The sequence below is a fragment of the Somniosus microcephalus genome, unplaced genomic scaffold (assembly GCF_052327205.1).
Source record: "Somniosus microcephalus isolate GS21.2 unplaced genomic scaffold, FLI_Smic_1.0 unresolved_chr7, whole genome shotgun sequence".
In the NCBI taxonomy this organism is placed as follows: Eukaryota; Metazoa; Chordata; class Chondrichthyes; order Squaliformes; family Somniosidae; genus Somniosus; species Somniosus microcephalus.
In genome coordinates, this window is record NW_028225185.1 from 27,427,189 (window position 1) to 27,433,796 (window position 6,608).

Sequence of the window (6,608 nt, forward strand, 5' to 3'; positions counted from 1 at the left end):
TGTACATTTAGATTAAGACATTTAAACATTCAACATACATTTGGCTTGTAATACATTAACATAAACATAACCATAATAAAGTGCATTGGCAGATGAGCAGGCTTTAGAGTTTATTTGTGGAGTTCAGTAGGATGACAGCCCTGGGAAAGAAGCTGTTCCTAAATCTGGTCGTACGGGTGCGAATGCATCTGTAGCGTCTCCCAGATGGCAGGAGGGCGAACAGACTGTGGCTGGGGTGGGTAGGGTCTTTGATGATGGACCGTGACCTCCATAGACAGCGTTTCTGGTATATGTGCTCTATGGTTGGTAGGCGGGTGCCGGTAATGCGTTGGGCAGTTTTGACTACCCGCTGCAGGGCTTTCCGGTTATAGTAGCTACAGCTGCCATACCACACTGTGATACGGTTTGTCAGGATGCTCTCTATAGTGCAGCGGTAAAAGTTAGAGAGGATCAGGGGTGACAGGTTACATCCCTTCAGCCTCCTTAGGAAATATAGGCGCTGCTGGGCCTTCTTCACCAGAGAGGAGGTAATGAGGGACCAGGAGAGGTCTTCCGTGATGTGGACTTTAATGTAGTAATACGTTCTGTCTTCACAAAGGAGGACACAAATAACCTCCCAGAGATGTCGGGGAACATAGGGTCTGATGAAAGGGAGGAACTGAAAGAAATCAGTATTTGTAGGGAAATGGTGTTAGGGAAATTGATGGGACTAAAGGCCGATAAATCCCCAGGGCCTGATAATCTACATTTTTTTTTATTCATTGATGGGATGTGGGCGTCGCTGGCTGGCTAGGCCTGCATTTAGTGCCCATCCCTAATTGCCCTTGAGAAGATGGTGGTGAGCCGCCTTCTTGAACCGCTGCAGTCCATATGGTGCAGGTACACCCACAATGCTGTTAGGAAGGGAGTTCCAGGATTTCGGCCCAGCGACAGTGAAGGAACGGCGATACAGGTCCAAGTCAGGATGGTGTGTGGCTTGGAGGGGAACTTGTAGGTGGTGATGTTCCCATGCGTCTGCTGCCCTTGTCCTTCTAAGTGGTAGAGGTCGCGGGTTTGGGAGGTGCTGTTGAAGGAGCTTTGGCGAGTTGCTGCAGTGCATCTTGTAGATGGTACACACTGCAGCCACAGTGCGCCGGTGGTGGAGGGAGTGAATGTTTAAGGTGGTGGATGGGGTGCCAATCAAGCGGGCTGCTTTGTCCTGGATGGTGTCGAGCTTCTTGAGTGTTGTTGGAGCTGCAACTCATCCAGGCAAGTGGAGAGTATTCCATCACACTCCTGACTTGTGCCTAGGGTACTTAAGGAAGTGGCCCTAGAAATAGTAGATGCATTGCTGATCATCTTCCAACATTCGATGGAATCTGGAACAGTGCCCATGGATTGGAGGGTAGCTAATGTTACCCCACTATTCAAAAAAGGTGGTAGAGAGAAAACGGGGAATTACAGACCGGTAAGCCTGACATCGGTAGTGGGGAAAATGCTAGAGTCCATTATAAAAGATGTAATAGCAGAGCACTTGGAAAACAGTGACAGGATCGGACAAAGTCAACATGGATTTACAAAAGGTAAATCGTGCTTGACTAATCTACTGGAATTTTATGAGGATGTAACTGGTAAAATAGATAAGGGAGAACCAGTGGATGTGGTGTATTTGGACTTTCAGAAGGTTTTCAATAAGGTCCCACATAAGAGATTAGCGTGTAAAGTTAAGGCACATGGGATTGGGGGCAAGGTATTGACTTGGATAGAGAACTGGTTGGCAGATAGAAAGCAAAGAGTTGGAATAAATGGGTCTTTTTCCGAGTGGCAGGCAGTGACTAGTGGGGTACCGCATGGATCGGTCCTTGGACCCCAGCTATTCACAATATATATTAATGATGATCTAGACGAGGGAACTAGATGTAATATCTCCAAGTTTGCAGACGACACAAAGCTGGGTGGGCGTGTGTGCTGTGAGGAGGATGCCGAGAAACTCCAGTATGATTTGGACAGGTTGGGTGATTCGGCAGAAGCATGGCAGATGCAATATAACGTGGATAAATGCGAGATTATCCACTTTGGTGTCAAAAACAGGAAGGCAGATTATTATCTGAACGGCAATAGATTGGGAGAAGGGGAAGTGCAACGAGACCTGGGTGTCCTTGTGCACCAGTCGCTGAAGGTAAGCATTGCAGGTGCAGCAGGCGGTTAAGAAGACAAATGGTGTGTTGGCCTTCGTAGCGAGAGGGTTCAAGTGCAGGAGCAAGGATGTCTTGCTGCAGTTGTACGGGGCCTTGGTGAGACCACACCTGGAGTATTGTGTGCAGTTTTGGTTGCCTTATCTGAGGAAGGATGTTCTTGCCGTGGAGGGAGTCCAGCGAAGATTCACCAGGCTGATACCTGGGATGGCAGGAATGACGTATGAGGAGAGATTGGGTCGATTGGGCTTATACTCGCTGGAGTTTAGAAGAATGAGAGGGGATCTCATTGAAACTTATAAAATTCTGACAGGACTGGACAGACTAGATGCAGAAAGGCTGTTCCTGGTGGTCGGGGAGTCCAGAACCAGGGGTCACAGTCTAAGGATAAGGGGTAAACCATTTAGGACAGAGATGAGGAGGAATTTCTTCACCCAGAGAGTGGTGAACCTGTGGAATTCTCTACCACAGAAGGCAGTAGAGGCCAATTCATTAAATATATTCAAGAAGGAGTTAGAATTATTTCTTAAGGCTAAAGTGATCAAGGGATATGGGGAGAAAGCAGGGACCGGGTACTGAATTTGGATGATCAGCCATGATCGCATTGAATGGCGGAGCAGGCTCGAGGGGCCGAATGGTCTACTCCTGCTCCTATCTTCTATGTTTCTGTGTTTCTAGTAATACATCCCAGGGCGCTTTTCAGGAACGATTACCAGACACATAAGGAGATATTAGGGGCTGGTGACCTTCTTCTTCCTTCTTCTTCTTCTTCGGCAGTCCCTCGGGAACCGAGGATGACTTGCTTCCACATTAAAAATGAGTTCTCAGGTGACTGATGAGTCCAATGCGGGACCTACAGTCTCTGTCACAGGTGGGGCAGACGGTGGTTGAAGGGGCGGGTGGGTGGGGTGCTTGGGTTGACGTGCGCTCCCTTGTGCTGCCTGCGCTCCTTCCACTTGCTCCCGGCGAAGAGACTCGAGGTGTTCGGCGCCTTCCCGGATGCTTCTCCTCCACTTTGTGCAGTCTTGGGCCAGGGATTCCCAGGTGTCAGTGGGGGATGTTACACTTTTTCAAGGAGGCTTTGAGGGTGTCCTTGAAGCGTTTCCTCTGCCCACCTGGGGCTCTCTTGCCGTGTCGGAGCTCCGAGTAGAGCGCTTGTTTTGGGAGTCTCGTATCGGGCATGCGGACGATGTGACCCATCCATCGGAACTGATTGAGCGTGGTCAGAGCTTCGATGCTAGGGATGTTGGCCTGAGCAAGAACACGGACGTTGGTGCGCCTATCCTGCCAATGGATTTGCAGGATCTTGCGGAGGCAGCGTTGGTGGGACCTCTCCAGTGCTTTGAGGTGCCTGCTGTACATGGTCCATGTCTGAGGCATACAGCAGGGCAGGTATCACTGCTGCTCTGTAGACCATGAGCTTAGTGCCGGGTTTGAGGTCCTGGTCTTCAAACACTCTCTTCCTCAGGCGACCGAAGGCTGCACTGGCACACTGAAGGCGGTGTTGGACTTTGTCATCCAAATGCTTGGTCAAAGAGGCAGGTTTTAAGGAGCGTCTTAAAGGAGGAGAGAGAGAGGCGGAGAGGTTTAGGGAGGGAATTCCAGAGCTCCGGGCCCAGGCGGCTGAAGGCACGGCCGCCAATGGTGGAGCAATGGAAATCAGGGGATGCGAAAGGGCCAGAATTGGAGGAGCGCGGAGATGTCGGCAGGGGGGGGCGGTGGTTGTGGGGCTGGATTTATAGCCCACCCCTAATTGCCCTTGAGAAGGTGGTGGTGAGCCGCCTTCTTGAACCGCTGCAGTCCGTGTGGTGAAGGTGCTCCCACAGCGCTGTCAGGGAGGGAGTTCCAGGATTTTGACCCAGCGACGATGAAGCAACGGCCGATATATTTCCAAGTCAGGATGGTACGTCTAACTCGGAGGGGAACTTGGAGGTGGTGGTGTTCCCCTGCGCCTGCTGCCCTCGTCCTTCTAGGTGGAAGAGGTGGCGGGTTTGGGAGGTGCTGCCGAAGAAGCCTTGGCGAGTCGCTGCAGTGCATCTTGTAGATCACAGCTGCTCCTGGGGCGGAGGAGATGTCCTTTTGAGTCCGGTGGCATGGACACCGATCAAGCGGACCGCTTTGTCCCCATTACATTTGCTTCCCTTTCGCGCTGCCCCCTCCTCTGCAAACACCTCCCCTGAAGACTCTTTACCGTCCCACGATCGCCCGTCGCTTTCCATCGCCCCGTCCGAGCAGCGGCTGCTGAGCCAGGGCGGGCTATTCGACTGCGGAGGCGTCGCAGCTGCCCTCACACAGAAACACGCCCGTTCTAGTTGGGGTCACTGGGCCGCGTTCAGGAGTGTGAAACCCCTGCTGACGTTTATCCTGCTCACCAGGAACAGGAGGAGGCCATTCAGCCTCTCGAGCCTGTTCCGCCATTCAGTGAGATCATGGCTGATCAGTGACCAAACTCCATCCACCCACATTTGGACCGTATCTCTCAATGCCTCTGGTTAACAAATATCTATCAAGCTCAGATTTAAAATGAACAATTGACCGAGCATCAATTGCTGTTTGGGGAAGAGAGTTCCAAACTTCTACCGCCCTGTGTGTGTCGAAGTGTTTCCTAACTTCACTCTCGAAAGGTCTGGCTCTAATTTTTAGACTCTGCCCCCTAGTCCTCGACTCCCCAACCAGCGGAAATAGTTTCCCTCTCTCTCTACCCTATCAGTTCCCCTCAAATCTTGAAAACTTTGATCAGATCACCATTTAACCTTCTAAATCCCAGGGAATACAACCCTAGTTTGTGTAATCGCTCCTCGTAATTTAACCCTTGAAGTCTGGGTATCATTCTGGTAAACCTACGCTGCACTCCCTCCGATATATCCTTCCTAAGGTGTGGTGCCCAGAACTGCTCCCAGTGCTCCAGGTGTGGTCTAACCAGGGTTTTGTACAGCTGCAGCATAACTTCGACCCCCTTGTATTCTAGTCCTCTGGATATAAAGGCCAGCATCCCATTAGCCTTATTGATTATTTTCTGTACCTGTTCACGACATTTTAGTGATCGATGTACCTGGACCCCCCAAGTCTCTTTGGACCTCCACTGTTTTTAGCCTTTCACCATTTACAAAGTACCCTGTTCGATCCTTTTTAGGTCCAAAGTGGATGACCTCACATTTGCTACAGTTTTGCCCTTTCACCCAATCTGTCGATATCCCTGTGTAATTTTATGCTTCCTTCTACACCGCCTACAATGCCACCTATCTTTGTGTCATCGGCAAATTTGGATATGTGACTTTCTATGCCATCGTCTAAGTCGTTAATAAATCCAGCGAATAGTCGAGGCCCCAACACAGACCCCTGCGGGACACCACTAGTCACATCCTGCCAATTTGATTACCTGCCCATTATCCCCACTCTCTGTCTCCTGCCGCTCAGCCAGTTTCCTAACCAGGTCAATAATTTGCCTTCAATTCCATGGGCTTCTGCCTTAGTTAACAGTCTCTTATGAGGGACTTTATCAAAAGCCTCCCGGAAGTCCATATAAATAACATCCATAGACATTCCCCCTGTCCACAACTTCAATCACCTCTTCAAAAAATTCAATCAGGTTCGTCAGGCATGACCTGCCTTTCACAAATCCACGCTGGCTCTCTCTGATCAAATTTTCACGTTATTCAGTCACATTATCCTTAATTATAGACTCTAGCAATTTCCCGACAACCGATGTTAGGGCCAACTGGTCTATAATTCCTTGGTTTCCCTCTCTCGACATTCTTAAATAGCGGAGTGACCTGCGCAATTTCCCAAGCTAAAGGGACGGTTCCCGAACCGGTTCACTCTGCCGGGACCTTTTTAATGAACGGAAATCTCTGCGCTAAAGACGCCCTGCTTCCCGCGGGGCCGCAATTAAAGGTGGTCTGTGGGGGGGGGTGGGATGAGTCTGTGGGGGTGGGGGGTGGTGTCTGTGGGGGTGGGGGGTGGTGTCTGTGGGGGTGGTGGGGTGGTGTTTGTGGGGGTGGTGTCTGTGGGGGTGGGGGGGTGGTGTTTGTGGGGGTGGGGGTGGTGTCTGTGGGGGTGGGGGGTGGTGTCTATGGGGTGGTGTCTGTGGGGGTGGGGGGTGGTGTCTGTGGGGGTGGGGGGTGGTGTCTGTGGGGTGGTGTCTGTGGGGGTGGGGGGTGGTGTCTGTGGGGGTGGTGTCTGTGGGGGTGGGGGTGGGGGTGGTGTCTGTGGGGGTGGGGGGTGATGTCTGTGGGGTGGTGTCTGTGGGGGTGGGGGGGTGGTGTTTGTGGGGGTGGTGTCTGTGGGGGTGGTGTTTGTGGGGGGGTCTGTGGGGGTGGTGTCTGTGGGGGTGGGGGGGTGGTCTCTATCGGGGTGCGGGTTGGTGTCGGTGGGGGTGGTGGTGTCTGGGGGGTGCCATTATCTGGACTGTCCCTTTAAGAGAAAACCTTGAGT